General features: G+C 43.1%; 1 protein-coding gene across 4 annotated transcripts in view; it reads left to right on the top strand.

Moving 5' to 3' along the window:
- Window positions 1-18,007, top strand: part of slc8a1a (solute carrier family 8 member 1a) — a 122,102-nt gene that overhangs the window by 71,848 nt on the left and 32,247 nt on the right. The gene's annotated exons all lie outside the window — the stretch shown is intronic.

Below are 18,007 nucleotides of genomic sequence, written 5' to 3'. Positions count from 1 at the left end.
CACTAATCTATTCATGCTTTTGAGAGAGGACACTTGAGTTTTCTTTATTCAGGTTCTGTGGGCTGGTGTTTTTTTTTCCTATATTATGAATGAAGATGCATCATATGCAAGTCTTTTGTTTGAAACAGAATTTTTAATAAGTAAATGATAAATAATCTATAATGATAAGTGTGTGTGTGTGTGTGTGTGTGTGTGTGTATTGTGTTTATATTACATTGTGGGGACCAAATGTCTCCCATACTGTTAGAAAAACCTGTTATTAGGACCATTTTATAGGTCCCCACAATGATCTATGATCAAAAAACTGAAAATGCCAAAAGTCTTTTGTTTGGTTACTTATGGTTATGGTTAGAGCTGGGAAGGGGTTAAGGTCATCCTGTTGGGATTAGAGATTCCCCCATATAAATAAGTGGAGAGTCCACAAAGATATATCCACAAAGATATAATTACAAACCTGTGTGTATGTGTGTGTGCGCGCACGCGCATGTGCGTGCACAGGGGTATGGGAACCTGGAAGAACGTGTACCCCCAATATTTAATTTGGTTTCAAGAAGCAACAAACACAGACCCCTGAATAACTGAAAAAATAGCATGATCTGATGAGTCATCTTTCCCCCTGCATTCGGACCGATTAATGTTTAACGGAAGCCGAAGGGTGCCTTATGTCGTCAGCCCGTCTGTTGCCAGCTTTTAAATATGATCTGTGATGTTATGGGCAGCCATCTTGTGGGAGTCTGAAGGTCTGATGAATTAACTGCATGGTCGTCAAACCACCAAGGAATGACAGGCTGTTTTACAGGACCAGCTCCACCTTAATGTACAAACATGATTCCTTCATGGTGCTAAGGTGATAATACCACTATACACACTGCTCCACAAATTCATGAGTAATTTCATGAACACAGGAATTATGTCCTTCATGGCTTCCTCTATCACCAGGTATAAACATCATCAAACCTTTATGGAGAGTAAAGTACATATCCGCCCCTGTCTTCCCTAAATAACCTGAAGACTTTTCTTCTTGGAAAACTGTTCAATGTACTGCTGTACACAGTTCAGGATTTTTAGGACTGCATTCTAAGAAAGACTGAAGCAGTTCTGAAGATAATGTGTGCCCTTGTTTGTAAATAGCTTCTTGATTTTAATGTATTGTTGCATTTTTCAGTTATTTCATCCTGTGTATATGTGAAACTTTCTTCCATGTCCTGTGTATATGAGCAACTTCCAGAGGACAACCAAGAACAAACTCTAGGAAAAAGAACAATCATTCCCTGTTTTATCTGTGATCATGCCCTAAAAAGTGTTTTTTTTTTTCTTTTTTCATGTCCCCTTGCTGTTTTCCCCTATGTTCCTTCACCATCCCTTGGGAGGGAAAAAATAAATCTGGTTTCCGTGTCCTTGCAGAAAAACGAATCTTTCACACCAACAAGATGCAAACAAATGCGGACTACTCTTCAAGTTAAAAAACAGATTAAACTAATATTATAGTGTTATATTTCATGCCTCCTTCACTTGATAAACAACAGCATTGATTATCAACTCTAAACGTCACTCCCATGAGTTTCTGGAAGGTAGGACAAGGTCACCTAAAATTAGCATGATCCCATACATACATACACAGTTTTGACGGAGATTAATAAATTCACAGAAAAATACATTCAACTGCAAAATACCCTCCATGTCTCTGAGTCAGTCATGCTAGACATTGCAAATACATACATTAGTCCCTGTAAGAAGCTGCTGGACTGTCACATTGGAAGATTCTGAGACTAAACTACAATAAAATGATAAATATTTATTTATCTGATTTAGTAGTTGCTGGGAATCAATTTAACTGAAATACTCACATAAAATTATCCCAAAAGGACAGAGTAGACATAAATTGGAATGGGAGAAAAGCAAAAAGGCAGATCAAGCTTGATTTTAGCACATAAAAATTTAATCTCAAATTTGAATGGATGTTCCTCACTTGTGCAGCGTCACTGTTTCTCCACTCCACCAGAGGGTTCAGCCATTATCGGTAGTGGAAACAGACAAAGGATGACATTTCATGTTCTAGAGGAAAATATTGTATTGTACCGTCAGGTAAATCTGGCTCATTAATCATTACAATGAAAACTGCCATCTTTAGATTAAAGCTTCTGCTACACAGTAATAATTTTATCATCAGAATTGTATTCACTGCAATAGTAGTAATGATGTCATAATCACAGTAATAGTGAAGTAATCAAAAGATGATACAGTAATAGTGTTGTAATCAGATGCATAGTAATCACAATAATAGTGATGGAATCAAAGGAAAAATAATTATACTGTAGTAATAGTGATGCAGTCACAGAAATAGCACACAGCAATAGTGATATAACATTATTAATAATGAGGTCACTGTGTTAGCACTGGGGAGTCATGACCTATTCAAGAGGCCTAAACAGGACCTCATCTCCAGGAGGCCGCAGTGTTAGCACCGGGGAGTCACGACCCAAGCAGGAGGGCTGAACAGGACCTGATCTCCAGGAGGTCACAGTGTTGGCACCGGGGAGTCACGACCCAAGCAGGAGGGCTGAACAGGACCTGATCTCCAGGAGGTCACAGTGTTGGCACTGGGGAGTCACGATCCAAGCAGGAGGGCTGAACAGGACCTGATCTCCAGGAGCTCACAGTGTTGGCACCGGGGAGTCATGATCCAAGCAGGAGGGCTGAACAGGACCTGATCTCCAGGAGGTCACAGTGTTGGCACCGGGGAGTCATGATCCAAGCAGGAGGGCTGAACAGGACTGGATCTCCAGGAGGTCACAGTGTTGGCACCGGGGAGTCACGATCTGAGCAGCAGGGCTGAACAGGACCTGATCTCCAGGAGGTCACAGTGTTGGCACCGGGGAGTCACAGTCTGAGCTGGAGGGCTGAACAGGACCTGATCTCCAGGAGGTCACAGTGTTAGCACTAGGGAGTGACGATCTGAGCAGCAGGGCTGAACAGGACCTGATCTCCAGGAGGTCACAGTGTTGGCACTGGGGAGTCACGATCGGAGCAGCAGGGCTGAATAGGACCTGATCTCTGGGAAGTCATAGTGTTAGCACCAGGGAGCCCAGGAACCCAGCCCAGGAAGGGGGGCTGAACTCGGTGGTGCACCACTGGATTCATGGAAGGCGCTCACGTCCAATGAAGGTAGAGTGTTTGTGAAAACGCCACATGAATGATTCATGTGGTCAGTGCAGCCTGAGATGGCTGTGAGGCAAGGACCCCTAACACCTGCTCAGTGGCCTGAAAAGCCATCCAGCAGAAACCAGAACAACATGTGAGTGAAGACCAGCTTTGCTTTCTTCGAGGTCAGGTCAGATACAGATATTTACTTTTGGTTTAGACAGTCTTGTTGTGCTGGATTAGGGACTAAACACACTCCTCTGTATTTGACCTCAAGTGAGGAACTAGCTCCCTGCATTCTGCTGATTATGAGAACCATTCCAGTTATTTTTATCTTTTTAAAATTTTTATTCTCATTCCTGCATGAACAATAGCTTTTTCATATCATTATTGACTCTCATTACATTTACAGGTTTCACCTGCTGTCCGAAAGTAGAGCCTATATATAGAATCTTTCGTAAGCTTATATGGCATAAAATGAAGAAACATCCATCCATCCATCCATTTTCCAAACCGCTTATCCTATTGGGTCGCGGGGGGTCCGGAGCCTATCCCGGAAGCAATGGGCACGAGGCAGGGAACAACCCAGGATGGGGGGCCAGCCCATCGCAGGGCACACTCACACACCAGTCACTCACACATGCACACCTATGGGCAATTCAGCGACGCCAATTAGCCTCAGCATGTTTTTGGACTGTGGGGGGAAACCGGAGTACCCGGAGGAAACCCCACGACAACATGGGGAGAACATGCAAACTCCACACACATGTAATCCAGGCGGAGACTCGAACCCGGGTCCCAGAGGTGTGAGGCAAAATGAAGAAACAATTACTGTTAATTTGTAAGGGAAGATTTTGATTTATTAATTTTGGTATATAATTATACCAAATAATACACAAAACCTAAAATAACACTAACATATAGTAAAAGCAAGAATGATGTGATATAAGTGCAGCCTCTATAAAGCAAAAGTAATGTATGTACAGTGTACACCTAGCAGAATCAATACAGTCATGCGTCAATAATAGGGATACATTTTAAGAAATGCATAAACAGGTGTTAATATGTGTCTTTCGTAAAAGCTTCATGGTGCAACATGGAGGATATCTGTACTTATTTTGAGAAGGTTGGGTCATCCAGTCCCTGAGGCATTTGGGGTTAAGAGCCTGGCTCAAGGGAACAATGGTGACTCTGCCAACCACGGGATTTGAACCGCTGAGATTGCTGTCATCCTTAGCAGTGTCCTAACTTGCTAAACCAAGTTTTAGCTGTGTATGACACTCCAAAGGTTTAGTTTGCTTAAAGAGTGGAAGTATTTGAGCATATGGTAGTTTATAAATGGAAATGTACTGTTTGTCTTCATTAGGTGGCCTTTCCCTCATTAGCCTCTTTAACATAAGACCCACTAACACAGGCTGGCTTTAGGAAAATCCCTCACATCTCCATGTGGGACTTGGACAGGATGGGAATTCCTCTGTAATTCCCCGTTTATCTCAAACGCCAGTAAATTTTTGGAGTTTAAATTTGACATGACCTTATGCTTTGTAATTAATACATGACAGCAGCGTTAATAAGGCACTTGTGCTCAGTTAGTCTAAGTTTGTAAAAAGGTCACCAATAGACTGCTGCCTAGTTCAGTGGCTTGTTGAGGAGATGCACTGCTCATGAAATGCTTGCATTTTTTTTTAATCAGGCTGTATTGAATGTGGGAGGTTCTGTCAGAGAAAATCTGCAGCCAAGAAGTCTGTCCAAAAAGGAACTGACCCTGTGCACTCTGGAAATGGCTGTCTGTTCTGAGTTCATTTGTTAAGAAAGATACATTTATGAAATATGTAATACAACATGTTGATGGGTATCGTAAGATGGAATTTCTGCTTGCAGAGTCTATCTAGTTTCTGCCTGGTTTTGAGGACATATTGTTCTTACATGTATTCCAATACAGTGGTTGACATCATCACCCTCCTGTGCCAGGTGCTTTTGGGAATCAGTGACGGGAAGCTCTAATTGAATAATTAAGTAAACGTAAGTGCAAAGACCTTTATTTCAGAGAGCTGCCAGCTGCCGTCACGTTTTTTCTATTCATTCAGGGGTAAAGTCCTGTGAACATCAGAGTAGCCCTCACAGAGGGATGATCATGAAGGGATGAGAATGTTCAGGATCATTCATATTTTCATTTTCTGACTTTCTTGATGGAGGGCCACTATTCCTCAGACTCCCAGGTTTGGAGCCATCAGTTCCTACAGAATTCTCACTCCATGTCCCCAACCATGTTGTGCAGGTGTCCTCCTGCACCCCAGAAGCACGCATCTTGTGACAGCCTGATATCCCATCTCGTCGTGTGTCCTGAGCTACCTGGGAGAGGCCCCCTGTGACCCTGCATTGTCTGGCACACATAACCTGTTAGTGTACATCAGCCTTCCAGCGGCTTATTCTGATGGTTACAGGGGTACCTGCAGCCTCTCCCAGGTACACCTCGCTGGGGTAGGCTCTTCTTTAAAAGTGGAGATTACTGGTACAATATCTTACTTCTGGCTAGTTTTAGGCTCCAGCTTGGGTGGATCACATGGATAACCTATGGGATCAAGGATCAACGTTGATCGTGTTCCATTTCTGCATTAGCTGAAGTGACATTTTGAATCTATGGCATTTCATCCATCATGCTGCCTTTGGTTTGACATCCCCCATTGGACAATAAATAAGTAGATGTTAAAATAGCCCTGTCTGATTTGTCACAGAATGATAATGTTTTGTGATCGTTCGTAACACTTTTTTTAATTTGATTTGCAAATAGTTGCAGATTTAATTCATAGATGGGTAGTTAAAAATACCAGTCAAATATCTTATATTGATATATTTTAGATTGGTGTCTTCACTCATAATACAGCTATGGAATTCTCGATAAATTATTCCAATCGTTGTAGCATTTGAGTGATAGATTTAATCCCAGATTTCAATAAAACTTGTGGCATCTATGTGTAATCCCTTATTGCTTCTGACACATGTTTCCTAACCATTTACAGTTTAACCCAGTTTAGTTTTGTATTTTGCCTGTAGATGCGAGTTGCTAGGCTGCTCTCTGGGGAGGTGTGGATCAGCTTAGAACCACGTTGTGTGTAAGAGTCCATCAGGCTTACGTTCCTGCCTGAGGGGGGGACATTCTGTATCTGATGGGTCATAAATATTCAAGTATCACTGTAAATGGCCGGCAGAAGGTGACCAAGCCAACATACCAAATATACCAAACAGAACGTTAATGTAGGTATAACATGATGTACGTTAATGAACGTATAATGTAGACAAGCAGCCTGGAGAATCTTAAGATTTTTCGACCTAAGCAACTGCCTCTTTGAGTCTGAGTCAGATTCTTGGATTTCAGAAAAGTTTCATGTGTTGTGGTGCAGTTTGGGCTGAAACAGATGGTCTGAATGCTAAGAGGCTGGTTGGCTGACATCCTGCCTCTCTAACTTGTTGATGGAAAAAGAAAAAAAGAAGGAAAAACCTGCCACTGACAGAAGAATAGTTTCAGGGACGGTGATGATGGTGAAGGGAAAGTGAAGGTCGGATTATTTCTGAAAGATGGATTTTAAGTAAGACACCTACCAGCCATCAATGGTGGAAACTATTTCAAGGCAAGTGGTAGCATAACCAAAAGCAGATTACAGATTGGTTAAATACAAGGAGACATCCACCCGCATGAACTCATATGTTTTTAGCATTAAATCTACATCATTATACTTGAGCAGCAAGTTTATCTGACTTTTACTCCTTTACTAGACTATTGGTTCTGGCAGCTCATGAGTGTAGTTAAGGTGTCTGTGGGACTGTTCAACCAGCCTGAATTCCTTGCAGCAGTTGCAGTTCTGAATTTGCATAATGTATAAGGCATGACTTATACAACAGGTCATGAAACTCACGGGGAAACTGCTCTGGAAGGAGGTAATGATGGGCTATACTTCAGGAGGCAGCTCATGAGGGCACATCGAGGGTTTGCTGAACCTCTGTGTTTCCCACCCCGGTCCTCAGGGACCCCCAGATTTCTGCTCCTGCCCAGCTGAGAGGGGCAACTAGGGGTCCTCGGGGAACAGGTTGGGAAACACTGCTTTTCTAGATCTTACGAATCACGTCATGCTATGTACATTGACAATATTGCTGACATTTATGTGTATAAGAACATGGGCTTCTCTTGAAAAAGTATACACAGATGAATAAGCAAGCATTGTTATGCAGCTGAAATAACAATTGATTGCAGTAATAATTATCTTTATTACATGGGGATACCAGACTCGACACGGGTGCCATCGATTTATGTGACGCGTGAGCAGCCGGTGTCACGACACAAAGACAGAGCAGCTTCATGTTGTCTGGAAACAGGCTTCAACATTGTGAAGCCGCCATGGTAACAGAACAACCATGGAGCAGAAGCTGGGATTGAGGATAATGGGCGTCGTGTCCCGTCCGGCCGCACTGCTTGGTTCGCCTCACGGCCCGGTCACAGCAATGCCCAAAGGCAGGCAGGCAGACCTTCTCTGGATCCTGGACTTACTTCCCAAAATGCAAACAATATTCACCAGTACCTTGCACTTAAGGAACATGGAGACTATACCAGTATGTTTCATAAATTTTCACGCATCCGTTATTTATATTCCCCCTATTTTGAATGAGAAAATGTTTAGTTTTCTTCAAAGTGAAGGAAAAGATGCCCATGTCCTGGCAGTAATGAACTATAGATATCAGTAGTTATTTATATTTTTATTTCCATCTATTCATCTATTTTTTTATACAGCTCATCCAATTCTGAGTCACGGGAGCCTGGAGCCTATCCCAGGAAGCACAGAGCATGAGGCAGGGGACACCCTGGATGGGATGCTGACCAATCACAGGGCACAAGGCAGCGACACCCTAGATGGGATGTCTGTCCCTCAAATTGCCTCACAGTGCTTTCCTATGAATATACAGTTAGGTCTCTATGGATGAGCTACCAGTCAGCTCCATGTCCAGTTTGTGTTCTGCTTGTGTTATATAGTGCGTGCTTCTCTTGACACCAAATTTTTTAGACCACTCCATTTCTCCAGTTCACATTTCCCCTCTTACTGGTTTTGTCAGACTGGGTTCACACTGTCCTGATCTGTTTGCTGGAAAGATTTGCTGAACTCGCAGTAACTTTCCTGGAATGTGGAAAGCAAGTATGGATAATTAATGGTATATGTTTCAGACTGGTACTGTATGGAAAACACACAGCATTGCATCTGGGGATAGTGGAAGCTTCCATTTTAATTCCATTTTAGTTGCATGTTACGCTAATCAAAGGTCTCTTTACAGAGATGTTCATGGGTATTACATATATGTAAAATAAAGCTCCAGGCACTGTGCATGAAATAGCCCAGGATGGAGCACCAACCCTTCACAGGGCATACTCACACACCATTCACACCTACAGGCAATTTGCCAACTCCAGTTCACCTTAATATATTTGTAGACTGCGGGGGAAACTGGAGTACCCAGAAGAAAACCCACGACGACACGGGGAGAACATGCAAACTCCACACACACACACACACACACACACACACACACACACACACAAAGCCAAGACAGAGACTCTGACAAAAAAAGTAATTTTTATTGTTGTAAGTAATGAAATAAGATTTCTTAATTCGATTTAAGCACGGGCTATGCCATTGAAAAGAGAACAGAATCTCCATCTTGGGACGCTAGCTTAGATTGGCAGTTAGCCATACACCTGCTTACACAGCAGAGCATGACAGTGCCATACATTATAAACACCTTCCGGGAAATGCATTGACCTCTTGCTAAAGAAACCTGCATTTACAAATGAGCAGGCAACTTGTACAAGGTGTATTTATTTACTGTTAACCTGTCACCCTAATGGGAGCATCAATTTAGTGGACTGACAGAGAAGAGGTGGTGTGTGTGAGACCTTCGCTCCTTCATGCAGGGGTCTACATCCACCGTTTGTTCATGGTTAGTCATGCCTCCCAGCCCTGCCATTAGATGGAGGCTCCTTAAACTTTCATGAGAGGCTCATGCTGACCTTACGGTCACCTTATTAAGCTGTTGATTTTACAGATGGCCTTCTGAGAATGTCAGATGTCTTATTGAGGTACAAGAAAGCAAAGGAGTTCTAAAAACTCATTAATGTGTCTTTAGGTGATAAAACATGCAAAGCTATTCATTGACTCTCTTGACTATTTATTATACAGATATACAGTGGGATTTGAATGTTCTACATCCTAGAGGACCCCCAGGCAGCCCACATTTTTGCCAGACCAGATTAAGAAAAACTGCTCTACACCAATTGAGTCACCAGTCTAAAAAATGTTGGTTATTTCTGAAGCAATTCCTTTGACTTATGATATGATTTAGTTGACCAAAAATGTTTCCTCAAACCCTTAACATGCTTTTAATTTTAGCAGTTTCTAAGTGTCTGTAAAACACTGTTGAATGAGCAACAACCAAGGAATCATGGGATTTTTTTTTTCTGGACACCTGATATTAAAAGACAGTAATAGAGATCCCCTAGTTGTGATGTTTGGAAAAAAAGACATTTCACAAAGCTTTCGCAAGCTCATTTATCCTTGAGCAGTTAACAAATACTTGTGTTAATAACAGGCCCCCAGAAGGTAATATTAACTGTTTATCGCAATTACAAACTAGCTCTTGACTTCAAGAATTTACTGAGTCATATTTATTTTGGTTCAACGATATTTATAAAAAGGAAATTTATGAAAAGGAAAATTATGCACATTCCTGTTGATCAAGTTGGCATATTGTTTCTGTTAGATGTTATGTCCAAACTCAGTTCAGCTAACATTAATTGTAAACAGTGTTACATGCTAGTTCAAGCAATTGAAAGCATAGACACCAATTCATTATGCAACATTCAACCATAATGCATGTAAAAAGCTCTTGTGTCTGTAACTGGCTGACGAATCCTTTTTCTGTACCATTAAGTAAAATGTTACAGCAGACCATACACAGCCCTGTAATATGGCTACACTGATGGCTTCCTCCTTCAGAACACCCAAGATTGATTCATGTGCTGAATTTTTTGGACCGCTGCAGAGCGATTTCCCCGTTTCACATTTTGCTCTTACTGGTTTTATCCGACTATATTTCCTTCAAAGCCAGTGAAATACAATTTGTAGCACAGCACCTAATCTACACTTAAGAAATCACTGCAGTCCGAAAGGAGCACTCAACCGTCTGAAACAGGAAGAGGGGAAGAAAGACAGGCTGTGCCTGAGCAGGATAAACGAGGGAGGAATCAAAAACTATTACAGCAGTGCTTCCCAACCAAGTCCTTAGGGCCTAGATGGTCCATGTTTTCGCTTCCTTCCAGCAGTCTGGGGAGCTGGGCGGGAGCAAAAATGTGAACTGTCTAATATGGAGGTGGGAGGGAGCAAAAATGTGGACTGTCTGACAGGGAGCTGCACAGAAGCAAAAATGTGGACTGTCTGACAGGGAGCTGCACAGAAGCAAAAATGTGGACTGTCTGACAGGGAGCTGCACAGAAGCAAAAATGTGGACTGTCTGACAGGGAGCTGCACAGAAGCAAAAATGTGGACTGTCTGGCAGGGAGCTGTGCAGAAGCAAAAATGTGGACTGTCTGGCAGGGAGCTGGGAAGGAGTAAAATGATTTATGGCACATCTGGAAGGGAGGAGTAAGCCTCCTAAATGTACACTACCCGAGGTCTCACAACATCTACTGAAATACACATATTTTGTTGCATATTTCAGCAAAAGAGATTTTTTAAATCATTACAATGAAAGTTCGTCTCATGTAGGGTGGCTGGTTGACTCTCTTGCCTCACACCTCTGTGGCTGGGGGTTCATATCCACACCAGATCTGCGTGGGCGGTGTTTGCCCTGTGATGCCCTGGCATCCCGTCCCAAGTCCTACCATGTCCCATGGTGCCTGGAAGGATGTTGCATCGTTATGTAAACCTTAAGGAAAAGAACCAAGCGGGTAATATTTATGTAATTCACAATTTTTCATGCAAATACAGCATTAAAATGCACCTATATCCCTCTTCAGTAACATTAAATGCTGGAGAAGGTTATTCTCACAGTGTAATTATGCAAAGCAGTCCCTGTAACTTCCTGTCAGAGAGTAACTTGTCTCCTTTGAAGGAGAGGGTCTGTGAGCTCATACTTCGTTCAGCTACTCTGCAGCTGCTCTCCCATCGTTCCTATACATCCATTTCTTTCCTATACATCCATCTCCTGTCCACTTGTGTGTCACGCTCCCACCTCGGGGTTTGCGTTGCATTCTGGCAGTATGCTTTCCCCTGGCCTCTGCTTTGCAGTGGTAGTTTTGACAGGCCCCTTTTCAATCCTGTCCGGAGACCAAGGGGGGAAACTTTCCAAGTAGAACCAGCAGTTCAGTTATAAATTAAATGAGCTGAATGGCAACTTTGCTCCAGTAGGAGGCACTATGCCCAAATTCAGTGCCAGTTTTATTTATTTTATCCAAAGACACCCAAAGAGCCTTGGCGTTTTTGGCCAGCAAGCTAAGTCATACATGTGGGCTCTGGACTGTAAGGCTGTGCGTGTCGTCTCTGGGTCATTACTGATGTAGACCTTTGGGGTCCTCAATAGTTCAACTTAGTCATCTCAACTGCATTTGCATTTTTTTCGAAGTTGTAGCAGAAATGCAGGGCTCACCATAAACGCCTCACCTTTAATCGCTTACTGTGACAGCACATCACCACTGCATAGCGTATATTTACACATCACAGTCCCCTGTTATTATCTTCTGGCTTTTCTCTGTATTTTATAATGTATTTTTCTCAGGTTTTCACTCATTGTAAATATAAATCGCGTGACTATTAAGCATAGCTGATACATGCATAATGTTTATAAATTCAGAGTGTTTAAATATTTCAATATGAAGCTCTAATGAAAAAGATCCAACAGACAAATAAAACATACCAGTTGTGCTGGCTTTAAATCAATATATAATTTATCCTGTAATTAAATGCAATGCATGCTTGAGTCCATCCATCCATCCTTTTTCTGTACCTGCTTGTCCTGTTCAGGGTTGCTGGGGGTCTGGAGTCTATCCCAGAGGTTATGGGCACAAGACAGGGAATAACCCAGGATGGTGCACCAACCCGTGACAGGGCACACTTACACACCTGCATGTTTGAGTCAAAAAGCTAATTCATGTGAGTCATGTGGAAGAGCAAAATAAACTGAAATACAGCTCATACTGCTTATTCAACTTGAAAGAATCACATCAAAAAGCACTACAATCTCAGCTCAAACATTATAACTAATCAGAGAATGAAGAAGTGTGTTCATGTGCATTCCATTTCATTATGTAAGTACAATATGAACAAATTGATAGTCGCAGTACTGTATATTGACCACGTGAAAGTTGATGTAAAAGAAAACCTGTCTCGTGTTCCTGGTGTCCAGTATCCACGCCCCCACATGGCCATGTTGAAGCAGTTAACAGAGAAGCGAGACACCTGCTACAAATGGACGCAAACGAGAGTGATGATGTCACACCATCCAGCTCCGGCTGACTGGGTGTGATTGTTTTATCAGCAGTGTCACCTGATTGGGTGACAGGACTGGGTCCCATGAACGACGTGAACTGTCCTTTTCTTGCAAATGATAGGTGGATACCATCGCGGGGGGGTCACTGCATATCATTCCAGAATCCCTTGCTACAGCTAAAATCTGCACATGCTGTGCTGTCACTTTGTAAAAATACAGCTTCCCCTGGCAGTCACCCAGGTAACCTTAAGGTCTATATATATTTAAGTGACACAAGGGAACTTGCTGTCACACTACTGAGAAAATACTTGAATCTCTTTAATTAAAAAGAAACTTCTTACTGTATTGATTTAAGCATTGAGCTGCTAGACTCTTTGCGTAGAGCTACACATGCATAGAGCTGCCGAGCGTCAATATTTGATACACTTCCCACTTTGTCTTACAATCCTTCTTCGATTAAGATATCCAAGTAAGCAATGCTGAAAACTTTTTCCCTCAGAACTTTGACTGGTGAAAACTCATAACAGAGAAGTTGCACTGCAAGTTATCTGATGTGGTGGCAGCTATACCTAATAACGTAGTTTTTCATGAACCCTCGTGATGGTAGAGACTGATGTTTGTGGTTCAGACCGCATTTTAAGAATGTTAACACGGAGGAAGCATTGCAGTCCCCAAACTTGGCTGCTTTGGTCTTGCCACATATGCACTTTGTCCTGGGAGATAGAAGTGCAGCGAGGTGCCTGCCAAATGGACCTGTATCAGTCAAATGCCCCCCCTTCACTACAGAGGTTGTGAAATCAGTAAACTTGTTTCTCATTTTTATTTTTGTTGTATCTCATTCACCGTGAACATGCCCCACCTGGCCACGCCCAAGTGTGACCACGCCCTAACATGGTCAAGCCCCCATGTGACCACGCTCCCATATGGTCACACCCACATGACCAAGTCCCCTCATGACCACGCCCCAGTGTGACCACGCCCTAACATGGTTAAGCTCCCATGTGACCACGCTCCCACATGGCCATGCCCACATGACCAAGTCCCCTCATGGCCACGCCCCAGTGTGACCACACCCTAACATAGTCAAGCCCCCATGTGACCACGCTCCCACATGGCCATGCCCACGTGACCAAGTCCCCTCATGGCCACGCCCCAGTGTGACCACGCCCTAACATGGTCAAGCCCCCATGTGACCACACTCCCACATGGTCATGCCCACATGACCAAGTCCCCTCATGGCCACGCCCCATTGTGACCACGCCCTAACATAGTCAAGCCCCCATGTGACCACACTCCCACATGGTCATGCCCACATGACCAAGTCCCCTCATGGCCACGCCCCAGTGTGACCACGCCCTAACATGGTCAAGCCCCCATGTGACCACACTCCCACATGGCCATGCCCACATGACCAAGTCCCCTCATGGCCACGCCCCAGTGTGACCACGCCCTAACATGGTCAAGCCCCCATGTGACCACGCTCCCACATGGTCATGCCCACATGACCAAGTCCCCTCATGGCCACGCCCCAGTGTGACCACGCCCTAACATAGTCAAGCCCCCATGTGACCACACTCCCACATGGCCATGCCCACATGACCAAGTCCCCTCATGGCCATGCCCCAGTGTGACCTCGCCCTAACATGGTCATGCCTCCACAGGATGGGATGTGACATCCTCTTGTTCTTATCTAAAACACTGTGTAAAACACAAATGTTTCGGGGAGACTGTGCCGACAGTCCTATGATATGGTTAGATGCAGAAAGGCCAACTTGTTAATATTATGCTGCTTTTGCTTTCTGTAAACGCGACACCATTATTTCATCTGGAGGACATATTTCTGTGCAACCCACTCACAGTAATTGTTGGTATTTAGATTTTCTGTCAAGGTTTTTCTTCCTGAAAGTTTTAATTATTCTGAACAGTTCTTTTCAAATTAAAATAAATTAGGGAAAACAATGATTTTGCATATGAAAGCCAGAGAGAAACAATGTATCTTAGCTATGGCTAATAAATATACAGAGCTAAATTACCTAATTTGTGTTCATAGGATTTTTTTTTCCCCAAGTACCTTGGATGAGGTTTTACATCACAATTAGATCATTGTTTGCTGTATATTTTTTCTGTGGTAGGAATCTACATTAAATAGTACATATTTTATTATTCATACTTTATGGTTTGTGAAACCCAACCAGTTACCATTTCCTGTTAGCAGTTTTCTATCATCACTTAACTCGGTTAACAAAGTCAGTGTGAGAATCCAGAAGTGAGGAGTGACAGTCATTCATTAGCATGTATCGCTAGGGGTGCATCGATACAAATACCAGTATCGGTAGTGGGTCTGACACAGTACTCATATACTCGTCCTTTTGACAATGCGCCGATATAGCTGATACCACAATCATTAACAAGCAAATTAAGCGGGACCACAAAATGTGGTGTAGATGTACTTCAGTGAGAATAATGAAAACCAAAGCATAGCGAATTGAAAACTCCACTGCTAATATATCAAGAGCAGCTGTGAAAACAAGTACATACAGCAGAAGTGATGTAATTAAACATTCGAAAACGAAACATCGGAAAGGGTACGACGAAAACAGCCACCGGCAGTAATCAAGTGTGTAGCAAATACTAGCAGGGAGAGAGATGTCAGAAGATGACCCTTTTACAGGGAACATAAAAGAATATACCCAGTATATTGTTCCTGATGACCAAGAATAATGTTGTTTTGTGAGATTTTTTCATCCTTAAGGTTTTTTTCACCTAAAAAATGTAAGTAATCCACTTGTTACTGGGTACATGTGTGCTTGTGTGTGTGTGCTTTTGTGTATGTTAAAATATTGCATATTGAAATATTGCATCGCCCAGCTCTAATTCAGTATCAATGAGTAGCACAAAGCAAGCATTGCTACTCATTCTGAAAAAAATGGTATCGATGCAGCCTTACTTGTCGCAATGATATTTACAGTCTAGAGTACACGAGGAAAATGTTGGTACTGAGATCAGAAATATATGCCCAATATTCAGGGTAATAAGCACATTTCTCATTAAATTATAACCCATGAAAGTTGAATGTGTTTTCTTCATGGGCTTGTACAATTTTTAATGAAACAAATGGCACTTCCTATTAAAAATTAACCACTGAAACTATCACATTGTATTGCTGGACACTTAGCCACACACCAGCCCTGTGACTCTTTTTCATCATGCCTGTGACATGCTTTTCCGGGGCTTGTGCGATAGACCAGGAGCATGCTCCTCTCCTGAGGCTCATTTAGACCATAATTAGTGACAGAGAACACGTTTGGTATAAATATCTACAGATGGAAAGGAGAGTGGAGCCCTTACCCAAGTCCAGTAGCTCTCCAGTCTTGGGGTTATTTTTTTGTTAGCACTTTTTGTCACAGACTCCCAGTGGCCGTGTCTTGCCACTGAGATAATCAGCTAATGAAGGGGCCCCTCACAGGCAAGGCAGACACATGGAGCATGTGGGCACTGACTGATGCTACTTGTGGGCGGTAATCAGTCCTCTGGAGCACCGGGGAGAAAGCCTCTCTCTGAGGGATGGAGGAGCTGTAGGAACAGTGGAGTGACTTTATCTGGCAGCATGAGGAGTCCAAGGAGGAGGTGCTGTTCAGTGGATAATAACAGGAAGAGGGTCTGTGTTAACGCCACGCTACATTGTTCTCTAACGGTCAAGGGTGCAGCGTTACATTGTTGCTCTAATGATCAGGGGTGTTGTGTTACAATGTTGCTTTAACGATCAGGGGTGTCGTGTTACATTGTTGCTTTAACGATCAGGGGTGTCGTGTTACATTGTTGCTCTAAAGATCAGGAGCATCGTGTACATTGTTGCTCAAACAATCAGGGGCGCCACATTACATTGTTGCTCAAACAATCGGGGCGCCACATTACATTGTTGCTCAAACAATCAGGGGCGCCACATTACATTGTTGCTATAACAATCGAGGCGCCACATTACATTGTTGCTCAAACAATCGGGCACCACATTACATTGTTGCTCAAACAATCGGGGCGCCACATTACATTGTTGCTCTACATCACTTGGTAATAATTCATCGCCTCACTCCAGGTCCAGTTCTTCAAAACAAGCAAGCGTATCCCACGTTGAAGTTTGGGAGACCTGTAGGAAGTGAGGGGTGATGAAAACCCGGGGAAGAGCCATTGGTGCAGGAAGACGTGTTGATCTGAAAGTCAAAACAACCAGTAGACTTTACTGAATTTGTTTTGTGTTACCGGTAGCTACGAATAGCTAATGGCAGTAATTTTTTTGGAGAAATAATACAGTTACCTCAGACATGGCGAGATGGTTACCATGACTCTGTTTTTCTTGGACGAAACAGACCAGAGGGCGTGAAGAAGCGCCTTCAGCACACCTACTTCCAGCACTACTGGGAAGGTCACCTCAGGTGTGCCGCTAATGTCCCTCCTAATGGGAACATGTCAGCAGTGAAGGTCTTCCGTACACCAAAGGGCTCCTTTGTTGGTCTACCTTCATTGCCTCCTCTCTTCATCATCTCTCCTCTTCATCGTCTCTCCTTCATATTATAAATGCTGAATATAACAAAGTTTGCCTGAGACTTGCCGGCGTCAGCAGTGCCTTACCACACTTTTCCTGGGTCTCCATGTCATTATTCCTTCCTTGGACAGATATTTCAAAAGAAATAAAGAAGCTTCATGGAGCTCTCAGGATATCTGAATTTTAAGCCAGTGAAACCGAGCAGTCCTTTGAAATCCAACGGTCTCTGCTGCTTCTCATAGTACTATCACCTGGTCAGTCATTGCTTCAGGCATTAATTGTCGTCACATTAATTGTCCTCATAAAAGCGTGACATTGTCGTCATTTAATTATGAAGTAAACAGCAAAAGACATGAAACTAAGCAGCCAAGGAATCCATCAGCAATACAGAGAACATAAAACAATTATCAGGAAACAGGTAAACATGATCCAAGCATGTGATTAAGATTTGGAGAAACTGTTCTGCATACTTGGCCTGAATGACATGGCCCTCTTGTTTCTTCACAGCTGTTCATGTTTTTAACTACATTGGTAATTAAAGCATTTTTTGCCCTGCTCTTTATGTAGGAACTCTAGTCAATCTGCTCCCAGCCGTTTCTTACAGGAAACTCGTAGTTACGGAGATCTGCTCTCTAGTTGAGTTGTAATAAGTGGGAATCCTGTTCACCACATTTCCCTGTAGCCCATATTGAGTTGAGCCGCGCCGCTGCTGTCTCTCTCATGGCACTGTCTGTCTGAGCTTGGCCGCTTCATCACCCCTCCCTTCCCCTCTCCCTCACTGCTTGTCGCTTTCTGATGCTC

The sequence above is a fragment of the Brienomyrus brachyistius genome, chromosome 20, assembly GCF_023856365.1.
Source record: "Brienomyrus brachyistius isolate T26 chromosome 20, BBRACH_0.4, whole genome shotgun sequence".
Classification (NCBI taxonomy): domain Eukaryota; kingdom Metazoa; phylum Chordata; class Actinopteri; order Osteoglossiformes; family Mormyridae; genus Brienomyrus; species Brienomyrus brachyistius.
The sequence above is the reverse complement of the archived record's forward strand: the minus strand, read 5'-3'. Positions and strand labels throughout refer to the sequence as shown.